The sequence below is a fragment of the Notolepis coatsorum genome, assembly GCF_963971535.1.
Source record: "Notolepis coatsorum genome assembly, chromosome: 17".
Classification (NCBI taxonomy): domain Eukaryota; kingdom Metazoa; phylum Chordata; class Actinopteri; order Aulopiformes; family Paralepididae; genus Notolepis; species Notolepis coatsorum.
The window spans coordinates 76,291,667-76,319,113 of NC_140181.1; the positions used below are offsets into that span (position 1 = coordinate 76,291,667).

A 27,447-nucleotide genomic window follows, 5' to 3' on the forward strand; every position below is an offset into this window, starting at 1 on the left:
ATATTTATATTCAGTAACTCTCTCAATGTTAGATCCATTCGCATTGGATATAATGCATACTATTATAATCAATAGTATGCATTTTGTTTTATTTGCATTAAGAGATTAATAAGAGCATCCAGTAGAGCAGTAATGGAAAGTTGCAGGTTTGCAATGGCTAGCTGTACAGAATCAGCAATATTATACACAATAGATGGACTTGACAGCCACTCAGTGAATAGACAATATCATTAATATAAATGGTGAAGAGGACAGGATCCTAAATATATCCTTGTGGATCACCTTTTGTTACCAGCAAGAACTCAGACTGAACACTCCTCGACTTCACATACTGAAGCCCTTCCATTACAGCCAATACGGCATAACCTTTGTAAGAGCAAAGGATGATCAACTGTATCAAGTGCTTTTGACAGATCTATAAAAAGGAGTTACATGTGGCAACTTCCAAACACTAGAAAATAGCCTGTTTTTTCTCAGTTCAGCTTGCAGTGTTGTAGAGAACTGCGGTATGGCTGCTTGTAGAGGGAGAAGTCTTTATTTGTCACTCATGCAGATTAACACATGCATGCAAGATGGGCGACACACAGGAACACACACACACACACACACATGCATTGAGTCGCAGATGAAATGTCTCTCTGCACTTGACCCATCCCGTCATCCTTCCTCCCTAAGGGCAGCCGGGAGCAGACATGGGCTGCGCCCGGGGACCAATCCAAGTGCTCCTGTCCATCTTCGTCAGGGACGTGACAGCGTTAGCAATCTGTTCTGCATGTTTTTCCTTTGGGTTTATCTTATTGGGGGGGGGGGGGGGGCCTTGCAAGCATGGGCATGGGGAGAACATGCAAACTCCACGGGTGATACCCCGCCTGGGTACCTGGCAACGCCGCAACAGGGTCCCCGAGCGTGAATCGAACCCAGGACCATGGTGCTACACAATCCTTTCAACTAAATGCCCAACATCAGCAAAGTGTTACTTTTGCAGTGTTTGAATAGGAAATGGTAATTAAGTCTAAATAATAATTCGATTTGGCATTCCTGATGATATCCATTATTTCTAAGTTCTCTAAATTATGACCAATGGGATGAATCCCCAGAGTGTCTGGCAAGAGCTGTTCCTTTTCCCAAAGCAGATCATTTGGATAAAAACCAAGGGGTTAATTTATCTTTTATTTTATTAAGATTTTTTAATGGTGCATGTTTGTTAACGACTGAAAGTAATTTTCTTTTGCCAATTCAGTGCCATTTCAATTTAGATTACGCACAACAATTAATTCAACATCGGAATACAAAGAGAGTAGATCTGCTATTCTGTCAATGGAACTTGTATCAGCAGATATAGACGCCTAACACAATAGCAGCAGCTCAGGAGGTAGAGCAGTCGTCTGGTAATCAGAAGGTTCCCGGTTTGATTTAGGCTTCTTCCAGCAGTGTCAAAGTGTCCTTGTGCAAGACACTTAACCCCTAACTGCTCCTGATGAGCAGGGTGGAACCTTGCATGGCTGCCTCTGCTGTCGGTGTGTGAATGGATGAATTGGAGGTGGTTGGGTGGGTGGGGTTGGATAGGAGGGGTGGGTGGGGAACACTGTACAACTGTACAAGCAAAACTGTACATTGGAATATTGACAAAACCAGGCTTGGTAATTTACTGTACATTGGAGGGGGTTGGGTTAGGACATTTACAGGGGCCAGTTTCGAATTGCCGTCTCCCGTAGGTGTTCTTTGAGAGTGGTTTTGAAAGTGGGTAGTTATTCACATTCCTTTACAGCTTTGGGTAGGGCGTTCCACATTGATGTGGCATAATTGCGAAACGTGTTTAGTCCCTTGTTTGAGCCAAATCTGGGTTTAACATCAATGATACTATGATATCTAAATTTATTTGGAATAACAAACGCCCAAGAATCAAAATAACTACCACTCAACGTAGGAAACAGGATGGGGGCTTGGCAATCCCCGATTTTAAGTTGTACTTCTGGTCCTTTTCGCTGAGACCCCTGATAAGCTGGTTTGACCCTGACATTTCTGAAATTGCCACTTTCAGCACCATCATCATCATTATCATCTTCACTGCCATAATAATCATCATGATCAGCTTCATCATCTTCAACATAATTCCTGTTACCCTTCACCTCCTCCTGTGCACCTCCATAGGCCACTTCAATCATGCCTGCCACTCATTATCGTCGTCACTGTTGACATACAGTAGTCAGGACGTTGTTTTCAAGTATACATGTATATGACGTATAGGTATAGGCTGATCAAGTGACTATCTCTGTTCCGAGGCCAGGTACATCAATTCCAGTCATTCGTGTTTCATTATCAGTAAGCTACTTAGTTTTAAGATAATGAAAACTTGATGTTTGGAATGTGAATGTGGATTAGTGGTGGTTACTTCAGTTCATTCTGTCAAACTTGAACCAAATACAGACTTTGTGAAAACTTGGTTCATATTAAAGATCAAATTATATTTGGAATGTGCGTCAGGTGAACGTGCTGTAATTAGACGAATGCCATTTATCTATTTATTTACCTTGACCTTCCCCCCACGGCCCACCCCACCCACCCACCTCCAATGTACAGTCCCCCCCCCCAACTACCCAACCTCCTCCAATGTACAGTTTCTTCGTCAAATGTATATACTCTCTTTTTTAGACTCTTTTTGTATCACAAACAGTACTGTATTTGTAGATCTGGTATGTCATAAATGTCTAGATGTAGCAGTACTGTCTACCTGTAGCCAGGCCTGTCATATATGTTATGTCATGATGAATTGAAAATGGGGGACCCTGATGTAAACAAGACGAACGTCTTTCTCTGGTCTGCATCCCCTTAACAATTGTGTGTATTGAGCTGTACTGTATTGTACCCATTCTGCAATCTGTTAATAAAATCAATCAATCAAGACTAGTAGTATCATAGAATTATATTATAAACGGTACACGCTGTTCCATTCTTTACCTGCTCCCTAACACATGATTGGTTATTTGCCACGCCACTGTCACCGCCCCCTTTGAACGCGACTTCCGCTTCTGTGTCAGTAACCCAGCAGGCGACTCCACATCACTTTGGTCCTCTCTGTTTTCACTTGTCAAACCATTCACAGTTTAAAAGGTAAGGTGTTTTTAAGTATAGATTTCGGCCTCGTTCATTTGCTATGTTTTCAAGACTAAGACTAGCAACATTTGTTTTTACCTTGGTGCGGGCAGGAGGAGCTAACCTTAGCTAATTAGATAGTTCGCTAGCATCCCTCCCGCCCGCTAACGTTAGAAACGTCAAACAGCCAGGTCAGAAGGTTAGCATCATTAGCTGCTGGATGCTGTGTCTCAGAACACAGTGGATGGCCAATAGCTGATCTGTTTGTTTGGCTACTAGTCTGCTGTAAACATGGTCAAATTGGCGATTTTGTAGTAGCTAATTTAACGCTGGCTATCGACATCGCTAGCTCTTTAGCTTGCCTGTCAGTTCCAAGTCTTCTGTGTCTGTGCTAAGGAATATCAACCGTAGAGCTGGCGTTAATGTTCGTTATAATGTAGGTACAGTATGAAAGCACATCTTCAGAAAGGATGGGTTGTCATTTGCACTAACTGCATGGTACTAAGCTACACGCTGTATAATTGTACTAAGCTGCATGCTTTAAATTGTCGTCCAAAACTAAACAACAATCTAATCCCATTCCTTGTATTATTGTTGGGCAGTTTCAGCCATAAAGACATACAGTAAGGTAACAGTAGTATCAAGATAATAGGTACTTGCTAATCAGGGCTTGTGCATCTAATTAGCACATGTGCATATAAAAGGGGTTTTTGGGAGCATGGATAGGGAAATAATTGTAAAAGCACATCCCTGATCTTGAGCCTCAGGTGTTTCATACTCCTTGTTAAATGTCCTAGGTCCAACATGGACTAGAACTAGATAGTCCAAGCAAATACATTTTTTGGAGCATATTCTACAAACATGTTTCCACTGTAGAATCCTGTTTGCGTAGGTAACCTTCCACCAGCCTGACGTGTCAGGTTAGTAGAGACTGAGAGAGCCAGTTTTCAGTCAAGGTGGCCAGTGGGTAGGCTCGCATTTGGCGCTATCTTCCTCATCACCGTCATCCTATCTGAGATAAGAGGGAATGTTCCCCCGCCTGTCCCTCATGCCTCCCTCACCTACGCAAGTCAACCGTCCAGCAAACTTTGAAAAATACTAAACAAGCCACCATCTTTAAAGGGTAGTACAGGTCATCGAATACAAGCTCCCGGTGGAGACACAGATCTTGTCTAACATGAGCGAGATCAAGTGGGGGAGACGCAGAGGATTGCTATCGGTTACCACTTCCGTCTTGACATTTACAGCGTTTACAGGACTGAACTGAAAGGGAGGAGGCTGTTTATGTTTTATTTGCTTCACCATTAGTCGTTACCGTGGTAATGACTTCCGCTGTTCTTCCTGGGAGTCCACAATACATACTAGAAAAAACAATGTGACTGTCACAGTGGATGCAGCGTTTCGGGTTTCATGGACATCGGACACCAGTGTCCTCTTATTATTTGTGACTCAATTACTCAATTATTCTAATTGGCATAAAACAACCGTTGGTGGCACAGTCTATCTCTATGTACTTTGCAGGATGTAAAAAAAAGAAATGCAGTGTGACGTTTTTGCAGGGAACAGACAGACTCTCTACATGCCTACCTAGTCTGCTGTCATTTCTTCCAATGCAAATATAGTCACTTTGACTTCCGCCCTGAGGGTGATTTAATTGTCCCCAATAGTCCCCTTAGTTAGCCTCTATCTCAAACGTCTCCCTCTTTGTTTGTGCGAGGACAGCAACAGTTGTGATTGGGAGGATCAAGAAAAGAGGCTGGGGTTTACTTTGAACAAGAGGTCAATTGAAAGAAGCATCAGAAAACTGCTGAGGGGTCTGGGATTTTAGGCTTGATTCACATAGGAAACAGACGTGTGACAGTTAGACTAGAGTGAATGCCAGTATCCTCATTGTGGTGTACTGTAGTTAGCAGTCTCTAACCTGAGAAACTCGGAGGCTCTGGCTCTTGGAAATGATTGTGTATTGCGTGAGAGCTTCTGGGGCCGGGGTACACAGTTGAAAGTTGAAGGGGGAGGTCTTAGCCTCCATTTCCTGGGATGTTGCGGTGAATTATCACATATAGGAATTCTTTAGCTCAGTGTTTAGACACAGTTACTGGAGGAAACTGGTGGGTGACATGATGACATCTCAAATGACACACCGATAAGAACACACTGCCGGTCACAATCTGCTGTGTGAAACTTCTCCTCTGCGCTAAAGTTTAAATAGCTTGCCTTGCCATCAGGCTCCTGGTGTTTATATTATCAGACTCTTGATGTTTATACAGGGGTTTTGGTATGAAATTAGTAGCAGCAGCCTAACTGTCCTCACAGTATGGAGCGATATGAACAACACGAACAACTGCTGACACGTGTTCTTTAAGTATTGAGTAGGGAGTGTCTTGTTGCTGGTTGTGTTCAAGGTGCCGGGTGTGTGTGCATGTGGTAAGTTTCGTGGCACAGTGCTTTTCAGGCTTTCTATATAGGTTAGCTGTGTAAGTGAGTGACAATTCTCTAAGTAGGTTTCAGGTGTCGTAGAAACGTGCTGACTCGTACTACGTTGACTGGAGGCATGCAGTTTCTTTGTGTGTGTGTGTGTGTGTGTGCACATGTGTGTGCCCTGCCTTGTCATCGGAGTGACATAAAGTTACATGTCCTCAGGGTGTTCTGAGTTTTAACGAGAAGAACAGGGAGAGCATGAAATTATTAATTGGAATAATCAATCAGAATATTGCGACCAGAAACTTGCAACCGCTCTCAACCTGTCAGAGACCAGAGACTTTACATGAAGGGAGTCAAATAGGGATTCCCAGATCGATCGGCCAGCGATCGGTATCGGCCAATATTCAGTATAAATATGAGATCGGTGAATTCCGATAATGCTTTATTTTTGCCGATCGTGAAAACCGATCGAAGACATGCACGGAAAACATGATCCAATTCTCAGTGGAGTTCTCACTCGCTGACTTCTCTCTCATGCGTACCTTTCACCCAAATCTAATCTGAATAACCGTTGCGTTGATTGGTTGGTTAGTGAATGGGGGTTGGGCTGTCATAGAATAATATTGGTCCCGCAGGCAGGAATACTATCCTCTAGTTAATGTAATTTGTACAAATGGAAGCATTGATTTTTTTTGGCCTCCAAAATCTTGTGCCTCCATTCTAATGAACCGAAAGTAAGCAGCGCCTGCCTTCCCGCCTCCATTCCAATGAAACCAAAGTAAGCGGCGCCTCGACTCCACCTCTCTACAACAAGCATGTGGAGATTATCTGTGTTGAAAACAAGAAGGACATGTGCAGCAGACATGTCGACGAAGAAGCGAAGCAATGCCGTTTGTTATTTAAGACTATGTCGGACAGATTTGTGTTCATTGTGCTGCTTTTTTAAAGTGTCCCGACCCATATGAAAATATGTCGTAATAAAACGTGCTTAATTAAGTCGAATTCTGCTTTTGTCTCTATCAACTACATATAAATATTTATATAATTGTTTGCTTGATAGACGAAGGTTGCAACATAATTATGTAATGTCATGTCGTTGGCTGTGAGAGCAGAGGCAGCGCAGCCGAGTGAAACCTTGTTGGCTGCGTCACAGTCACGAAAGGGGCTACTTAATTCATTAATCCAATCCACTTTATTTATAGAGCACATTTAAAAACAACAGTTTACCAAAGTGCTGTACAAGTCCCACAACATAAGATAAAAAAATTAATATATTAAAAAATATTAATAGTTTTTTTTTTTTTTTCGAAGCTTCGAATTAAAATCGAAGCTCGGCCGGAAGCTTCCATTGCCAAAAAAAGCTTCGAAGGTCAGCCCTAGTTAGTTGTTCACCTCAAAAAAATTGCTTTTCATTTATCTATTTATTTAACTGTATTAAACAATATAAAACGAATTGGCCATAATTGACTGAGCAAACTAATGCTTACTGCTGTAACCTACTAATAACACTTAAGTAAATCTGAAGATTATTATATAGCAGATGCCTTGGAGTAGGCCTGTGACGATAACAAATTTTGCTGGGCGATTAATTGTCCCAGAAATTATTGCGATAAGCGATATTATTGCGGTTTTGAGATTTTTTTTTGAGAAATGTATTTCCCAAAAGTTTTTTTACTAATATAATAATAGCATAATAATGCAAGGAAACCGTTTCAAAGTGCAATAAACCTTTATTTAACATTGGAAGACATTTTAAATATCCTAAATAAAAAAAATGCTCAGTTTGATTGTTTATTATAAAACAAACTGAAAACAAGTCCTGTCTGGCTTTTTGTGTCATCTTTTTAACATGTACATGTATTATTAATGTACCTTGCGGTACCATGTACAAAATGTTAATAAAGTGAGGAAAAAACTGTGGAAACGTAATAAATAAAAAGGCAGTGTTCCAAATAAACACATATATACTATCTCTATTGGAATGGAGACTTCAGCACAGGATAAACTAGGGATGGGCAAAAATAATCCAGATCGATTGATCACGTGATTTACTCGAGTACTCGTGGAGGAAAACGCTGTACAAAATAAACGTCTTTTCCGGTGTTTTAGACTTTTATTTTGAAGCCCACCGACCGGAGCTTTTCCGGTGTTTTAGACTTTTATTTTGAAGCCCACCGACCGGAGCGGAAGTATTGTTGTTATTATCCTAGCTGCCTAGCAGAACGTATTGAGCGGACAACTTGTCTCGTCCGGTTCTGTGTTTTTGAGCTAATGATAAAACAAATGTTGATTGTTGTTGAACAACAAAACCAAATTCACAGCAATACTCAACAACATGGCACCCATAAGAACCACCAGGGTTAAAAATCACGCTGAGCCATGGATGCACACTGAAATACTGGCCGCTATGAAAACCAGAGACAAAAAATGCTCTGAACTTCATAAAAGTCAGACAAAGCTTTCCAAAAGCTCAAACAGTGAACTCCAAGCCCACGTGGTTGAACAAAAAATTCAAAGAAACAGACTAAGAAATGACGTAAACACCATGATCAGAACCGCAAAAAAAATTTCATCAACGACAAAACTGAGGAAAACAAAAACAAACCCCGCGAACTTTGGAAATTACTCAATAATCAACTAGGCTGCAGTAAAAAACTTAAAACCAGATTCTCAAACATAAACATAAAGACGGACAACACGCTCATCACAGACAAGCTGGATGTAGCCAATTACTTAAACATCTTCTTCACAAACATAGCCACAACACTGGTAAACAAACTACCCTCCCACTCAGGGCATTATGGGGTAGAACACATAGTAGCATACTACAAAAACCTAGGGGTCCACAAAGACGACTTCAAACTTGAAAAGGTAACAACCGATGAGGTACTCAAAAAATTGAGCGCCCTCCAACCTAACAAGGCCACTGGCCATGACAACATCCCCTCCAAATTCCTCAGAGACGCAGCAGCCGCCATCACCCCAGTCATCACACACATAATAAACCTCTCTATAAAACAGGGGCACGTCCCCAAGGACTTCAAAATTGCGAGAGTGACCCCTCTGCACAAAAAGGGCAGCAAATTAGACCCAGGCAACTACCGCCCTGTTTCTATTCTTACCTCCATCTCGAAAGTCATGGAGAAAATAGTCTACGAACAGGTCGAAAAGTACCTGGCGGAAAAAAATCTAATCTACGAATTCCAATCGGGCTTCAGAACGTCCCACTCCACTGACACATGCCTCCTCTATTTGAACGACCACGTCAAACAAGAGGTGGACGCGGGCAAATACTGCGGCATGGTCATGCTGGACCTACAAAAGGCCTTCGACACTGTCAATCACTCCATTCTAATGGACAAGCTAAAAGCAATTGGTTTTGATAGCTTATCAGTGAGCTGGATGCAATCCTACCTGGAGGGGAGAGAACAGATGGTAGAGGTAAACGGTACTCTATCCCCCCCCCTCACAGTGAGCTGTGGTGTTTCACAAGGAAGCATACTAGGACCGCTACTCTTCCTAATTTATGCAAATAACATGTTGTCAGCCTGTGACTGCAACTTGTTCCTGTTTGCGGACGACTCAGCCCTGCTGTTCTCTGACAAGAACAAGTTGCAGGTTGAAAAAACCCTCAGCTCGGAACTAGGCAAAATCTGCATATGGCTCGCTGATAACAAACTATCATTACACATGGGCAAAACAGAGTCCATTCTCTTCGGTTCAAATAACAAACTCAACAAGACCGACGGCTTCTCAGTTACAGTGGGTGACAATATTGTCACAAGGAAAGACGAAATTACCTACCTGGGTTCCATCCTAGAGGCAAATCTTTCCTGTGACAAAATGGCATCCAATGTAATAAAAAAAAGTCAACCAACGAACTAGATTCCTGTACCGGATCTCCTCTCTGGTAAACAAGAATACCCTGAAGACTCTGGCAGGAGCACTCATTCAAGGGTACTATGACTATGCGTGCACGGTGCACCTCATGGTACCAAAGCACCTCAAAGGCGCTTAAAACCAAATTACAAACATCACAAAACAAACTGGTCAGACTACTACTTGACCTGAACCCCAGAACCCACCTCACCCCTGCCCACTTTGACAACCTAGGATGGCTTAGAGTAGACGACAGAGTACAGCAACTTGCAATGGGCCTGGTCTACAAGATACACTATACGACCGGGGTGCCCATGTACATGTCAAAATACTTCCCAAAGGTCAGTGAATACCACAACCACTACACCAGAGGAGAGGAAGCTCAACAAATCATGTTAAACCCAGATTCGGCTCAAACAAGGGACTAAACACGTTTCGCAATTATGCCACAACAATGTGGAACGCCCTACCCAAAGCTGTAAAGGAATGTGAATCCCTGCCCACATTCAAAACCGCTCTTAAAGAGCACCTACGGGAGGCTGCAATTCGAAACTGGCCACCGTAAATGCCCAAAACCCCCACCACCTCCTAATAGACAGTCTCCTCCCCACCGCATGTATATATTCCCTCCCCGCCGTATGTATATTTCTCTCCCACCCACCCCCCCCCCCCCCTAATGTACAGTCCCCTCCCCATCATATGTATATACTCTGTCAGGATCTAGGGGTAACAGTACTGTATATTGGAATACCGGTTATGTCACAAATGTATCGGTACTAAATACCTATATGTCCCTATGCCATAAATGTCATGTATGTTGTGTATGTCATAAATGTCTATATGAATTGAAAATGGGGGACCCTGATGGAAACAAGACAAACGTCTTTCTCAGGTCTGCATCCCCTTAACAATTGTATGTATTGAGCCATACTGTATTGTACCCAGTGATGCCACAGACAAGTAATCTGATTACTGATTACGGATTACTCCTTTAAAAAGTAATCTTAGTTACTTTACTGATTACTTGATTATCAGAGTAACTTAGTTACTTTGAAAGTAACTAGGTTACGAAGTCGTCCCCCCTGCTGCTGCCACAACATAAGAATGACAAAAAAAATTGAGTAAAATGTACTCCGTTTGAGTAAAATGTACTAATAGGGCAGGTAGGCCTATCTATATCTATATCTAGACACTGAGGTGTCTGTATACGTATGTGTGTGTGGATATGGATATGGTGCGTCTGTCTATGTCTGGGTCTCTTAATATGTCATGATGTGCTCTGTCCTTGTGTCCATGACTGTATTGTGACCTGTATCCCTACTATGTCTATGTGCTTTTGTTGTGTTTTTATTCTAATGTATTTATCTTGATTTTATTCTGTTTTTATTGCTAACCCTTTTTTTACACAGGATTTTAGCCTGTACCTTCTGGCAGGGGGACTACCAATGGAAATTAGCCTTTTGGCTAAAATGGGGTGCATTTACATTTGTAAAATGTTTTATTAATGTACACTGTCCCCCTTGAACAAATAAAGTAAACCTAAACCTAACCTAAACCTATAGATCTATAGATTTCACAAAAGATAAATGGTCAATAACACCACATGTAGGCTGATATGTAGCCTACCTTTGAGGCCTGCCCCATTCAGATATGGTTCTAATGTTCCTAGTGAAACAGGGGAGAGGGGTGAGTAAACCAGTGATTATATCTCAGTAACAGAATCTTCTCAAACCTCTTGTCAGAAAGTCTGTTCCTTCTGCTACTGACAACCTACATACTGCAGTATGGTGTTCCATGTTCATGAATAGTGCAATGCAAAAGATGTTTAACTCAAAGGTGGAACATACTGTTTGGCTGGTGCAGCTCCGAGTCCTGTAGAAGTCGATGGTCGTGCTGTGCTGTATATTCCATATGCGGTAGACAGTATTTTGTTTCCTCCGCAAAGTGAATGTTTTTTTCACCCGGCTTAGCTGACACAAACGTTAAGTAGACTAGTGAACTTCCAGTGCAAGAAAGCGTTACGAGCGCGAGCGTCTCCCTGCTAGCTCGCAGTTTAGTTCAGCCTGATAATAACAATAACAGCCGCGCCCACCAGCATGGCTCAACACGCGAGGTTGTGTGCTGTGACGTCACTCCCCAATACAAGGAAAAGCTCTCCAAAAGTATATTTGACTGTCGAAAACGAAAGAAAATACTGCATTCCGCCTGCATTATGATGAGATAGTAACGAAATAGTAACGCACAGCCACTTGGACAAGTAACTGCAATCAGATTACTGGCTTGTAAAGATTAACGCGTTAGATTACTATTTTTGGGGAAAAGTAATCAGATTACAATATCATCACTGATTGTACCCATTCTGCAATCTGTTAAATAAAGTTTTCATTCATTCATTCATTCAACTAACTTTAGGTTAGTTTTAACTAGAGCTGGGCCGTTAACGGCGTTAACGTGCTGCGTTAACGCTATACTAGTATCGCGCGATAATATAATTAACGCATTAATCTAAAAAAAAAAACCCAGGGTAGGTTCGCTGAGCACAGATGCTCTTTTTCAGGAACGCCCTGCTTCACATTCACAAAGTTCCATTCACACCTGGGAGCTGCCCAGTACAACCACAGTTGACACCATTGGCCACTGAGCAACTCCACTGGAGCAGTTGATTCAAGCCATGTCACATAGTTCAAGTTTGAAATTATTCTTTCTGTTTTGCTCCTGAGAGTGTGCTAGATACTGTACTGTACTGGTAATATTATTTATTTGTGTTAACTTCTGAATAAAACAACTTATTAAACACAAGTACATCTTATTGAACATTATTTTGATATTTCATTATCAATTATCATCGCAAAACAGCTTTTTCAAACAGTCTGTAATGCATTTTGGAAACGGGAGATGGGCTCATGGTGTAATGGGCCACCTGGCCTGAGAAACATAAGGAGGAAAGAAAAAGTAAGGACTTACTTCTGGTCATTATTTGGGTAGAACACACATATTTTGAATGCCTTCGGCAGTTTTTTTTTTTTTTTTTGAGACATTTTAATCTAGATTAAATCCAGGATTGCAGATAGATTAATCTAGATTAATTTTTTTTATCTATGCCCACCTCTAGTTTTAACGTTCGCTACTAACGTTAGATGCAGCTACTACAGGCAATCAACGATGAGGAGGAAGCGTCAAAGCCGTATAGAATAGCCCTGTGTGCGTACTTAGGCACGACTTGAAACTACCTGTTATAATAAATTAATTCATGTTTAACTTGTCCCCGTGTCCAGTCCTTTGACTAGCCCCACCTTTTCATTGTAAACAATGGTGCATGTAATTGTATTAACGTTATTGTGTGTTGTAGGCAGCTATGCTATACATTGTATTTCGTTTGTTAGCTATTTAGCTAATATTGAATAGCATCAACGACGCTAGATCTTTAATCTTTATTTAGCAGTCCAGTTTCTCCGGGCAGTAGCGAGTAACTACTTGGGTCTAAAAATAGCTAGCCTACACTACAAAGTAGGGATGCACCGATATGAAAATTTGCCACCGATACCGATACCGATTGTTCAACTAACACAATCGGCCGATACCGATACCGATATTTGTGGCAAAATATTTTTTTTTAATATTTTTTTTGTAATATTTTTTTTGTAATATTTTTTTTTCTAATATATATATATATTTTTTATGAAACTACTGTATATTTGTCTTACAAATTGTGCTCACCGATATGAACATAGGCCTCTTTACTTACTTAAAAAAAGGAAACATCAAGAAATAGCACTATCTCTCTCCCAGTATGTTCTGCAGGGCTGCAGCTAGATACTAGTTCTCCCAGCATGGTCTACCTGCTGGGCTGCAGCTAGATACTATTGTCTCAACCAATGAAATTTTGATTGACAGTCGATTCTGCCAATTACGTCACACACCGCTTGCACCCGCCTCTGCTGTTACCAGTGCCACCAATCGGCAAGCGCATATACATTTTTTACTTCTGCTTTTGTCCGCCATTGATTTTGACGAGAGAGGTTTTCTAGAACAACAACACGGCGCGGCCGACGTTTAGCTTTTAGCTCCGCAGGATGACTTAAATGAGGCATAATGATTTTTACTGCAACTAATGTTATAATAAAACAAAGCCTTTCTATACATGTGTCTGATTGAAAACGTTATTAACAGATTGCAGAATGGGTAAAACTCAGGTCTCTGTGAGCAACGGAAGGAACTGAGCTAGTATGACCGCTTGCTACGTTCGGGTAAATAATATGCTGATGTTATTGAACGTGTAACACTAACTATATAACGTTAATGCCACAAAACGAATGCCTTGTTAATCATAAGTAGTAACTTTGATGCAGTAGCTTGTGTGTGTGTGTGTGTGTGTGTGTGGGGGGGGGACTGGGACTGGGGACGGCGTTGTGCAGGTTGCGAGTGAACTTTTTTTTGTCTTGACGCTACACAAATTGATGGATATTTATCGGCTACTGCCATCGGCACATTCGAGCTTATCGGCCGATAGGCCGATTGCAGTCAACAAGGCACTTATCGGCCGATACCGATACCCGACGCACTTATCGGCCGATACCGATACCCGACCGATACATCGGTGCACCCCTACTACAAAGAACGCTACTTGGTTAAAAGGAGCAACACTATTGAAAAATGTAGTTAAGCTATATGTGCTCACAGGAGCTCCCGTGCTGTGCTCTAGTAACATCAGCGGCCCGCCTCCCCACACGTCCGGTTAGTTGTGCACGTTTTATTAGGGCCGGGGGGATTTAAGTTTCCGCAAAAAAGGGGTCCATACCGTTGCAATCGCTCGGTGCACAGCCCGTACTGTACCGGAGGACCACATTGAGGTGGTACAGTACGTATCCGCGTACCGTTACACCCCTACAAGGTTTCATTCACACGATGGGCTGTAGCTTAGATGTTTTGAATATGTCTCACACCTTCTATCCTCTAGAAATTGAGGTATCGGGGGCAGCATGTTGGAGCAGTGGTCAGCACTGTTGCCTCACAGCAAGAAAGACATGGGTTTGAACCTGACTGGCCCTTTCTGAGTTTGCATGTTTCTTACCGTGTACCATGTGGCTTCCTCTGGGTACAAAACATTTGTCCTAGTCTTGACATACGATACTGTGTGTTGGGGCTGATCAATGGACCCAAGTCATATACATGCATACATAATAATAATACATAATACTTTGTATTATGAGTGCCTGGGTTAAAGTTTTGTCAATGAGTGTGTGATTTATAAACGGTGATATTGAAAATGACTGGCAGGCAGCAAAACATTTACTCAAATGGCCTAATGGCCCTCGATAGAAGGCGCACCACCACCATTAGGCTGGTAGCCGACCTTCACGTGTGTCTGTTTAGTGGTCTGTGATTTTCTTCCAAGGCAGATGCCCTCAACCAAGGCCAACCCTGACTGCTTTTAGCCATAAATATAGAGCTTGCCTAAGTCTCTCTCTCTCTCTCCCTCTCTCTCTAGCTTTGACTATCTCTGAGACAACATTGTTTTCAAGGTAGTCCACCCTCCTCTCCATCTCTCCCTCTGATAGTGATAGTGATGGTGACAGTGGAAACAGGGACAGGAAATTAATGATAGGGCAGTGTTGCTGAAACTATGGGTTTGGACCAAGGATGGTCAGTTTCTGGTGCGTCCCCACATCCATGACAGAGTGCTGGCATCTCCACAATGGATCAGCGTGGCCAGGGTCAGGGCTACTGTTATTGAAACTTGTTGTGGTCTGCTATCTTCCCACACATTTAAACAGGTTTAAACCGGTTTAAATGTGGTTTAAATGTTGGCATGTGCCTTCAGAGATAATAACAAGCACTCCTTGTCCTCAATTCTTTTGTGAAGATATTGAAGATAAAAGAAGATGTCGCATTGCAAGCTGTACCACTGGGATGAAAACAGTCAGTTACTTCCTGTCTCCTGGGTGGGCAGGGCTTTTAACTCTTTAGTGTCAGAAGGTTCAGATTTCTGTGGGTCACAATGAATGAACAATGTTCTGTCAACCGCTGTCTCCCATTGGTGTGAATTAGGGGTGTAACGATGCAACCTCACAACGATTAATTTCGATTACGATTATTCAGGCAACGATTCAATGCATCATGAAATCTCTTCATTTGACCACAATTCGATTAATTTTCTATTCATTTTCTATCAGTTAATTCCCCCAAAAATTAGTGATGCACCGATGTGAAAATTGTGGCTGATACCGATAACCGATATTAATATTGCTGTTCTGGCTGCGTCTATATTTTAACTGCCAGAAGACGTGTTACAGCGTCCTTCCCGGCCATGCTCAAGTTGCCGAAGGACGCTTTACAGCGTCTTTAATATCAATATTTCAAAAATCTGTGATCGGATTCATATTTCCCCTCCGCTGGCCTGAGATCCACCAGGAGGACCCACTGAGCTCTCTGGCGGTTCAGGAGCGCCATCTGGTGGCCGATCGGCGCAATCGCCAAACAGGAAGTGCTCTGGGCGATGTGCTGTTTCACCATATTACTTCCGGTCACTCTGTTTGGCTCTCGGCACTCTGGCTCGTCACAATACATAGCGATCCATTTCCAATAACTCGATAAACAACATGATTTGGACGTATATACCATTATACAACCTGGAAATGGACCGGGTAAATCGACATCCCATAATGGTAAAATTTCTACTCTACGCTGATCGCCCAACGGCGCGAGGAGACTGGGGTGAGTTTTAGCGTGTAAAATTACCGTCTTCGATACTAACTGCTATGATCAACATTTGACCCACATTAGATGATTGGTATAACGCTGCCCACGGAATTATAAACGCCCCCTAGCCCATCCGGTCAACATCAGATAACGTGTAGTAACTTCTAGAAGTACGTCTAGTTGGAATTTTTTATATCGCGCCGATTGCCATAAAACTGTATTGCATCATCAATATAATGCATTTGGGGCTATATATCACGTTCTGGAGAAAGCTGCAGAAAGAGATGAAAACATACTTATACATTAGACCAGGGGTGGGCAACTTTGTATATGGTGAGGGCCACACAATTTCCACAATCAATCTGGTGGGCCGCATTGTTTATCGGCAGTCCCGCCAGTAGTACCCCATCACTCAAATAGCCCATAATAGTCACAGATGTGATAAATAAGGTATATAAACAATTATAATTTGTTGTAACTTTGTTTTTATTCCATTTCAAATGCATTTAGTAAAGCAATTTTAACTTTATGAATTTATAAACAGCTGAATTTAAAAGTATTGCTGTGTAACCCCAAATATATACACAAATTATCAATTATAATTAAGGCTTCTAATAAAATAAATGTATGAACTTAAAGCCCACTGCTCAACAAACACAAAGCAGCATCCCTGCTGCATTTCACTACAACAGTAAATCAAAAGTGCAATAATAAATGATTTTGTTAAATGTATAAACTTTTATCCTGCTACTAAACAAAACATTATAACACTGAAATGCATGTTATGGATATGAAGCACTCAGGAATGTTTTGTTTAGTAGCAGCATAAAAGTTTATACATTTAACAAAATCATTTATTATTGCACTTTTGATTTACTGTTGTAGTGAAATGCAGCAGGAGTGCTGCTTTGTGTTTGTGTTATTAGTGTTATCTGAACACTACATAAGTAAACAAGTAAAGTAAAGTGCAATACTACATGCCTCCCATTGACCCTTCATCAAATTGGCATGACATTCACCCTCGCCACACAGTGGGTCAATAATGGTTATAATAATAATAATAATAATAATAATAATGGTCCCCTCTCTACACCTCTCCATCACCCCCCCCCTCTCTACACCTCTTCATCATCTCTCCCCCCCCTCTCTACACCTCTTCATCATCTCCTTCCCCCCCTCTACACCTCTTCATCATCTCCTCCCCCCGTCTTTAATGAGACACTTGTGGTCTCTCTTGTTGGCGCACAATAGCAGGAATGTCAACGTCAATGTTTGTGCATGCGATCTGCATCAGATGAAATAATGTTTCATCTGACAGCCTGTTTCTCTCCTTTGACTTGATGTGCTTCATGTTTGAGAAATTGCTCTCACATATGTATGTGCTCCCAAACATACTGGCCATAGAGAGGGCAAAGTCCCTGAGGAGTGGGAAGCGGGGCTCAGGTAGCAGTTTCCAAAACGAAATTCCCCTCTCATTTCTCTTTGCTTGAAAAAAAGGATCCGACTGTAGCTCGCACAGTTCAAGCTGCAACGGTGGGGGCTGCTCTGACACCGTAGCAGTGAGGGGGCCGGCAAACAGCGCTATCTGTGACTGCATGCCGTTGAAATCTTCAAACCGATCATTGAATTGCATTTGCAGTGTTTCAATGTCGCTCCTGTACTTTCCGAATGTGTCCTTATATTTGGGGTCAGCTGTGCGCATCTCTGTGCGCATTTCTTCACATGCAGAAAAGTGTGTGGACAAGTCCGGGTGGTCAGATAAAAGGCAATGTTTGAAAAGGGCAAGTTTCATCTTAAAGGCGTTCATGTGTGCATAGAGATCCGATACCGTTTGATTTCTTCCCTGCAATTGCAAATTGAGGCGATTAAGGTGCGAAGTGATATCCGTGAGGAAGGCCATGTCACAGAGAAACGCTGTATCTGAGTTTAGTGCAGTATGCACTTGTGTCGCTCGTCAGTTGCTCATCCAAGAATGTGGGGATTTCTTTACGCAGCGCAAAAAACCTCTCCAAGCACTTCCCACGGCTCAGCCATCGGATTTCTGTGTGTAGCTGCAAGTCGCCATAATCAGTGTCCATCTCTTCCAAAAAAGAGACAAACTTTCTATGGTTTAGTGACCTGGCCTCCACGAATTAGATTGGTAACCTTGGTAACCAAATCCATATCATGGCTGTAGTCAAGCTTCTTGGCACAGAGAGCCTCCTATATCAGATAAAAAAAACGATTTAACGACCCTCGCATATAATTTGACTACACTCGACTCGCATTGGTCATTATTAGTGACCCACAATAGATGGAAATTATGTTAGCGAACTTACCTGATCTATAATGCAGTGCAGCATTGGACACTCAACGCCACTCTGCCTTAGAAGCCCGGCGAATCCTGTGCGTTTTCCTTTCATTGCCGGTGCTCCATCGGTAACAACAGTTTATCAAAACCCCCATATTGCTGCATGGCACTTTCAACAGCGTTGAATATGTCCACACTAGGGCTGACCCCTATTAGTCAAATAGTCGACTAATCGATCGAAAGGAGCCATAGTCGACTGCCAACTCTTCTTATGTCAAAAAAAAAAAAAAAACGTTTTTTTTATAAATATTGGCCTGGGCCTGGGGCCGCATGGAACGTCGGTGAGGGCCGCATGCGGCCCGCGGGCCGCCAGTTGCCCATCCCTGCATTAGACCATACTTTAGTATGAATATGTGAATGAAAAAGTTTAACGTTGCTTCACCCTGAACAATACATATAGGACTTTGAATGGGCCCTAATAATGGCAATCTAGCAATATGATTTAAAAAGTTATAGCCCTGCAAAGAAGGGGAACTTATCCATGTTAAATATAGCTGGCAATCCACAGTCATTTTCCGGATTTCTGGCCGGCACCCAAAGTGTTAATGCCATCCCAAGAGTGCTTCGCGTTTCTCTGATTGGCCATGACGTAGGGCTGGGCGATATGGCCTAAATATGATATCAAGATATTTTCTGACCTTTCGGCGATACACGATACGCATCACGATGTTTTTCTTTTTTTCCCCAAAATTCATTATGAGGCTTACCAAGACAGTATTTGAGTTTGCAAGCTAACATTAAAGACAAAATAAAATACCCATGCATTTAGCATTTAGCATTTTTATATTATATATTAGATTTAGATGATTGGATTATTAGATTATATATTGCATATATTTAGCAATGAGATATTATATGATTTAGATATGAAATATGATGAATTGAAAATGGGGGACCCTGATGTAAACAAGACGAAAGTCTTTCTCTGGTCTGCATCCTCCAGTCCGCTGTTGACTGTTGTTGTATTGAGCTGTACTGTATTGTACCCATGCTGCAATCTTTTAATAACGTTCTCATTCATTCAGTCGGCAAACAGAATCATTTTGATTGACAGTCGCGTCTGCCAATTACGTCACATCGCTTGCACCCGCCCTGCTGTTCTTAGCACCAATCGGAAAGCGCGTATTTATTTTTTACTTCCGCCATGGAGAGCTCAATGACAATAACAATGGCAGCTCGCCGCGTCCGACGTTTAGCTTTTAGCTCCGCAGAAGGACTAAACGACTGGAGGCATAATGATTTTACTGCAACGGATGTTATAATAAAAGCCTTTCCATACATCTGTCTGATTGAAAACTTTATTAACAGACCGCAGAATGGGCACAACTGAGTCAGCACGGGCTGAGATATGAACGAGCTTGCTATATCTAGGTCGACCTCGGTCGGCACTATGTAAATACGCTGATGTTATTGAAAGTGTAACTATATAGAGACCTCTGAACAGGTCCTGCATTATTATTATTATAACGTTAATGCCACAACGAATGCCTTTGTTATCATAAGTAGTCACTTTTGATGCAGTAGTGTGTGTGTGGGGCGGCGCTGTTCAAAAGTGTCAACGTGTGGACCAGATTGACGCGACACAAGCCTCTTGGGCAAAACATCACGATATCCACGATACGTTTAAAAAGTGTATCGTTAATGAACTGTACCCGATATTTATATAATATCGTCATATCGCCCAGCCCTACCATGACGCCCATGTGACCGCGGCGAGCGGCAGAGCGGAAATAGGCTGCTGCTCCGGCGAAAGAAAGACAGGCATTCTATTGCCATGCTCTGCGACAAACTCTAACCTTAACCAACTCCGAAAGAGAATGCCTAAACTTAACCCTAACCTTAACCAACTCCGAAAGAATGCCTAAACTTAACCTTAACCAACTCCGAAAGAATGCCTAAACTTAACCGGCGAAAGAATGCCTAAACTTAACCGGCGAAAGAAAGACAGACGCTAGTTACGTTTATATAGAGAGATGATAAATTAATTAAACGTAAAAAAAAAAAAAAAATTAAGTGATTCGAACTTGTCACCAACGCACCCGGCTCCACAGCAAGCTGAGGAACGAGTTGAGCTAACCGTCGATGTTAAAACAGGGGGGATTACGAATGCATAATGCCGCGGCAACCTATGCGCCTCTGCCGCTCTCGCCTCTTCCGCTCTGCTCTGCCGCGGGGCGTGCGCGGCATTGTCGCGGCCAATCAGGGAAAACGCGGAAGCACTCTTGGGCTGGCATTAAAGAATAGGCGTTCTGTCTAGGGATGCCCCGATCACGTTTTGTCACCGATCGTCTATGAGCCATATCGGCCGATACTGATACCGATCGTTTTTGGTTTTATAAAAAAAAATATATATATAATATATATATATTTTTTTATATAATATTATATAATTATACTTGTAGTTGTATTATCTGCGAGACATCGCCACCACGCAACAAGTCAAAATGCTTGCTATCTGCAAACAGCTCCAATGTCTGTGTGTATACTCTGCTTTGGTCAAATCACATTCAGCATTGCCATGATGGCTAATTAGCCAATGTTCAGCTGCAAAAACGAATAATGTCAATTATGTTATAAGACATTGAGATCAGGAGCTATCTGTAGCTACTGCTAGCCGGCTAGATACCGTTAGACAATGCATCATGTATTTTTTATTTTTTTTATTGGTCTTTTTCCCCCTCCATTTTCCTCCGATTTTTTCTCCCATCCCAATGTTAGTCGTATGCCAATTCCCAATCCCTTCCTGGTCGCTGCGCACTTACCCCCCACAGTCAGATCATCTGGGAGAGTGGAGGCTATCACGTGCTTCCTCCGACACACGTCCAGCCAATCAACCGCTTCTTTTCACCTGGCAGCGCGGATCCTCCCCGAGAGGGCGTAGCGTGTGGAAGGATCACACTATCCCACTCAGGTCCTATCCGCGCTTAGCAGGCGCCCTGACCGAACTGTAGGAGTCGCTGTTTACAACGACCCGGACCCACCCCGCCAGCTTCTCCCACCCTCTAATACAGCCAATTGTATTAGTGTGAACGGCCAGCCAAGCTGGTGACAACCCCGGAGCTGTGAGCTGGATTCGAACAGGCGAATCCAGCTCACAGCTTCGGGGTTGGTGACGAACGCAATCTCCGCTATGCCACCTAACCGCCCCAATGCATCATGTATTAAAATAAAGTGAACTATTTAGTTTACTGGGTCATTTCGTTTAAACAGTGATCTAACGTGAGCTAACGTTAGCTACCTATGCTAACGGAGGTCTCATGCTGGCGCATCCCTATCATTCTTAAACTGAAATGCGCATTTGTTGATATCAGGAGCTATTAGTAGCTAGCCAGTTAGACAATGCATCATGTATTAAACTAAAGTGGATAGTTGACTGTGTAGTTTTGTTTAAACCGTAACGTTAGCTAGGTAGCTAAGCTAACGTTAGCTCATAGGTCTCACGGAGGGAGCCTCTGTTAACACGGTCTGGGAGGGGCAGGGGGAGGAGGAGGAGGAGGAGGAGGAGGAGGCAGTGCTCAGTTGAGAATTGGATCATGTTTTTCGATCGGTTTTCACGATCGGCGAAAAAATAAAGCATTATCGCAATTCACCGATCTCATATTTATACTGAATATCAGCCGATACCAATCGCTGGCCGATCGATCGGGGCATCCCTAGTTCTGGCCGATACCGATATTTACCGATGTCGATATCTCTGTATAGAAAACACTTTTTTTATGATAATCAAATAAAGAGCTATTTTCCAAAACTCATTTAATTTTTTTACTTTTGTAACTTATTTTCAGAAATGACTGATATTTTGAAACTATTTAAGGCCAAAACATGTAAAAAGAAAAAAAAATATTAAAAAATTATTATTATTATTATTTTTTATCAGCCCATATCGGCCCTATCTTGATATCGGACCGATACCGATGTGTAAACAAACGGTCATATCGGCCGATATTATATCTCTACAAAAAATTTTGAATACACAAATGTGGCTGGGGGAACTGGTTCACTCAGCATGAATAGACTATAGGTCAATAAAAACAATACACATACAATTTTTTTTCCCGATTCCAAATCGATGCAGTTGAATCGTCACATTAGAATCGATGCATTTCGATTAATCGATGCATCGTTACACCCCTAGTGTGAATAGAAGCTGTCTGCTCTAGTCTCGGGAGGTGTCGGGTCTGCCTGGGCACTTCCATCACTGCTGTTTTGCCACAGTCTCGTGCTTAGACTTTTATATGACCATAAGGCAGTGAGCCTTCAGCATGAGTTGCAGAGAGTTGCCGAAGGTCTTTGGTCTTTTTTTAAATTTTATAATGCTGCATCACACAATGCAAGATACCAAGTTCCAGGACACACCGTGACCTCACCTAATTGATTGTTTTACTAGAGAGGAAACTAAATATAAAAAAGCTTGATTGATGAAGACTATTCCAAACTCAAGGTCCATATTACACATATACAAAAAAAAAGAAACCAGGACAATATATTAGAATTAGGCCTAATATCATCTAATATTTTTGTTGACATTTGCGTCTGTGAACACTGAACAGGACTCTGTTTGAGACGAACTGTTTTCCCAAAGTATGGGTTTGAGACATCTCGTGGTACTTCTCTTGGTACTTCAAGTTCAAGTTTCAAGTTTCTTTATTAGTTGTAAAAAATACAGAATACTTTTATATGAAATGCTTCTTTCTGTTTTGCTCCTGAGAGTGTGCTAGATAAAAATTGATAAGTATAAAATAAGTATAAAATAGAAGTCAAAAGTACGTAAACAAAAGTGTTCAATATACATATACAGTATACAATATACAATGCTGAGTAGAAAAAGTAACTGAGCAATATACAGTACAATGCAGAAATGGGATGAGGTACAATTTTTAGGGTAAGGTGTAATGAGGTATGAGTTCAGTTGTAGTGCAAATCTCTTTACCAATAAATATAAAGTGTGTTAAAGTGTCTAAAGTGGGTAAAGTGGGTGCTGCAGTGAGTTGTTTATTTAAAGTGAGTGTGTGCTGTGAGTGTATTTGATGGTTTCTCTTTAGGCCTCTCTTAACTGGACCAGCTTTAATTAGCCTTAGATTAGACTAAACTTAATTTTACAGCCAGCGGCAGCCACTCACTGTAAATAAATGTACTGTAGGCAGCAGGCTATGTTGACTAATGATCTCCCTTGGTAACCAACAATCATGTGATTAGCAGATGAGACATGAGATACAGTACCATTTATACTAGGCTTCCTGGCACTGGAGGAGTCATTGTGTGAAGAGATGGCCTAAAACTATTAGGATTCCGATTCTATATACTGTAGATGCACGTTTGGCTAGGTTCATGTAGTACTTGACATGCAGTGTTTCTGGCTAAGACTACATCAAGCGTCTTTGAGCATTTGGAAAAGTGCTATATAAATCTGATGTATTATTATTATCACTTAGTTGTAGCCTATAGCTTTTGGTGTGGTTAAAGTCGGGACTTGTTAAGAATTTCTGGTGATGTTTCTTAACATTTGACCTGGTCTGTGGTCCAGGACATTGATTAGAGCATAGAGGTCCCGCCCCCCACAGTACTTCCAGGTGTGGAACCACTCGTAGCCAGCTGTTGTGAGAAGTTTATACCATATAGAATACATTAGACAAGAGGAATACCTTTTAATTATAAGCTATGGAAACGTTATGTAGACTTCACTAGTTCTATCTGTAGTCCAGTTGTGTGCATGATTGCAAATATCTAAGTGGAGGATATGGAGGCTAAACTTGGCAATGAATATTGAACCCATCGTCTTTATGCATATCATTATGTTTTGTTCCGACGACTTGTTGGTCATTGTTTTGGTCTATATTAAAAATGAATGGTAAACACCTCTCTGAGCTCTGTTGGGGGTGGAACACTTGGTGCCTGACGGGCCTCTATAAATCAGCCGTAGGCGTAGCCTATTTTTGTCATTTTCTATGGAACATGACGCTTAATAATGATTCATGAATCGTGACTGAGTTGAGTTTATAGCCTGCATCTGTTTGTCATTTTCAGAGGGATAGGCTCTCTACCATTAATTTTGTAGAATTTGAGACACTTTTTATAAGAAAGGGAGACAAGTATGAATTATCCAATAAATTGCACATGCCAACTACAAGTAAAACCTTCAGTGTAAAGACCGATTCATCATGCTGCCCATCCCCATCAGGCAATGGAAGACTTACTATGCTTTCTTTAGACAGTGGAGTTGATTTACTGAGCCCAGGGTAGGGTATTGAAAAACAATACAGGATGTATGTATGTTCTGTACAAGGATGCACCTCAACACTCTCTTCACTTGTTCGATGCTGTCTACCATGGGGCGTTGAGATTCATCACTGGTTGTAAGCCCCTACACATCATTGTACCCTCTACTCACTTCTAGGTTGGACATCTCTACACTTGCGTAGGACTTTCCACTGGTGCTGCTTCATCTATAAATCTTTCCTCTGTCTGTTCCCCTCTTGCCTATCATCCCTCATGGTGCAGAAACAGAGTTGTTTTGGCCTGCGGTCATCTTTTAACTCTCTCTGTACCATTTGCCCGCACAGAACTAGGAAAAACAGCCTTTTGCTATTATTCCCCATCTACATGGAACTTATTGCAAAAGGAACTGAGGCTCCCAAACCCAATTCCCATTGGGGATTTTTTACTTTAACTTTAAACTTATACGCAATATTGAGAGGGCATCCATGGGAGTCTGTTCTTGTTCTTGCTCTTAATTAAATGTATCTAGATTTGAGCCACTTTTAGATTTTTTGTTGAGTTGCTTAGTCTTGTATTTGTCTGGAACTTGTTTGATGTATTTGTTGTTTGTTTGGTGGATCAGGTCATTCTTGTAAATGAGACTCTGTCTCAATGAGACTTTTACCTGTATGAAATGAAATGAAATACAGGCCTTTATCCGCAACTAGTGGTGCGCGATATATCGGCGGCCGATATAATATCGGCCGATATGGCAACTTTTTTACACATCGGTATCGGTCCGATATCAAAATATGGCAGATTTTAATAACAAAAAAAATAATTCTTAATTTTTTTCAAAATATCAGTCATTTCTGAAAATAAATTACAAAAGTAAAAAAGAAAAGAAAATGCGTTTTGATAAATAGCTGGGGCTGGGGCTTCTCCACTAGGACCTCATGATTATCGTAAAAAGTGTTTTCTATACAGAGATATCGACATCGGTAAATATCGGTATCGGCCAGAACAGCAATATTAATATCGGTTATCGGTATCGGCCACAATTTTCACATCGGTGCATCACTACACTCAACGTTTGTATAGTTATCTTTCTTCCAACATGGTCGCTGCCTGTAGCCGTTGGTAACCACTTCCAAAAGAAAATGCCTAGTTTTTGCGCTTTGGTGGAGTAGGTAAAATTGTGCATGATATTACTTGTTCCACTGTTACCTTTTTACAAGATCCAATAATAAAACACCAATTTATAAAATGTGTGTACATATTATTATTCCTCACATCAGAACATAGCAACACATTTCTTTTAATATAGCAACCCTTGTCTCTTCCAACATGGAGACAAAATGGCCATTCTAAAGATTCTGTGAAAGGCCTTTTAATTCACCTCATGTTTCTAGGCAACAAGGATGCTGCCAGCTCATTGATTTTGTCTCAACATCCTATGAGCTCGTGACACTGTATCCAGAAATGGATAGGCTATATTAGCCTTCAGTGTCCGTCAATTATGAATGAAAAATGTCAAGCCCCATGTTTTATTATTATTATTTTACAGATATCTTTGTTATAAGGATAATGAGCTAGTTAAACAGTTATATGCTTATAGATGCATTATTTATTCCGTATGGGAATTCACAACACTAGAGTCTTTATCACCCAAGTTCAGCTACAGGAAATAAAGAGACAACGGCAGAAGTGGGCGGGCATATAATAAGGTGGATACCGACGTGTTTTTCAAGGCATTCTATAATGCTGGAAAGTGACCCGTAGGTGCAGGACAACAATGGTCTTTCTTCACACGACGGGACACACTGTACACACAAGATTAGGTGTGTACATACATACTAGGTCTGTCCCTAACTAAGGATTTGTATAGTCGACTTTGATTGGCCAAATTCTTATATATATATTATATTTTAATCATTCCATTTGGGCTGTGGGGGGTGCTTAATGTCTGATTTAACTTAAAGACTGCAGTGCTTGTGTTGTCTCCCTCCTTAATGATATACCTTTGGCTTTATTTGTGGTTTATAACAGTAGATTGTACTAAGCAGTTGTTGGCTCATTCGTTTGTGATTCACATGCACTAGAATTCACTAGAATGCAGGAAATTAAGAGCCCTGATTTAACTTAAATCAGACATTTCTTTTTTTTTTGCATTCGACAGAGATTGGCAGTCGACTACGGCTCCTTTCGACTAGTCGAGGTCAGCCCTAGACGTACACGCATCACGATACAACTAAGCCCATGTCATTCTATGCCTGAGCATTTCATTACATACATTCAGGCTGTGTGTGTGTGTTTACGTTTGAATGTGAGTGAGAGAGAGTTGCTCGTCTTCTTGGTCTGCTCTGAGAAGCCACTGGTCTCGCCAGACAGGATTCTATTCAAATGAGCCCAGGACTCTGTTGCTGCACCGATCAAGGCATATAATTGGCGACGTCTGTGTCCCCAGTTGTGTCTGTACGCACACACATACGTTGCATGTCTCAGAGGTCTGACCTTAAACTAGGTGTGTGTGCAGGTGGAAGAGAGGTGCTTGTGTGCGCTCTATTGTTATTCAGTACCATGTTCTGTCTCGCATGGTAACAGCTCTTCTCTCAACTCTCTCTCTCTCTTTCCCCCGTTGACTTTGGATGTTATTGTCGGGCCTCGGAGGACAGCAGAAACTGGGTTGCTTGGCTGATGGCACTGGCTCTCTGAATGGAACAACTAAATGGGTAGGCTTGGCTATTGAGGTCATTTGAAATGGGGTATCCTGAAAGATATATTGGTGTAGATTTAGGAACAAAAAGTTC

General features: G+C 41.7%; 1 protein-coding gene across 3 annotated transcripts in view; it reads left to right on the forward strand.

Annotated features, from left to right (window-relative positions):
- The first annotated feature begins 3,026 nt into the window (after nucleotides 1-3,026).
- The window catches only part of osbpl2b (oxysterol binding protein-like 2b), a 116,692-nt gene continuing 92,271 nt past the window's right edge, over nucleotides 3,027-27,447 (forward strand). For 2 of the 3 annotated variants that reach the window (XM_084333768.1, XM_084333770.1), the window contains exons 1-2: nucleotides 3,027-3,111; nucleotides 27,313-27,369. The gene's annotated coding sequence lies outside the window, so the exon portion shown is untranslated. The remainder of the gene's footprint in view (nucleotides 3,112-27,312; nucleotides 27,370-27,447) is intronic. The other variant, XM_084333769.1, reaches the window with a different exon arrangement.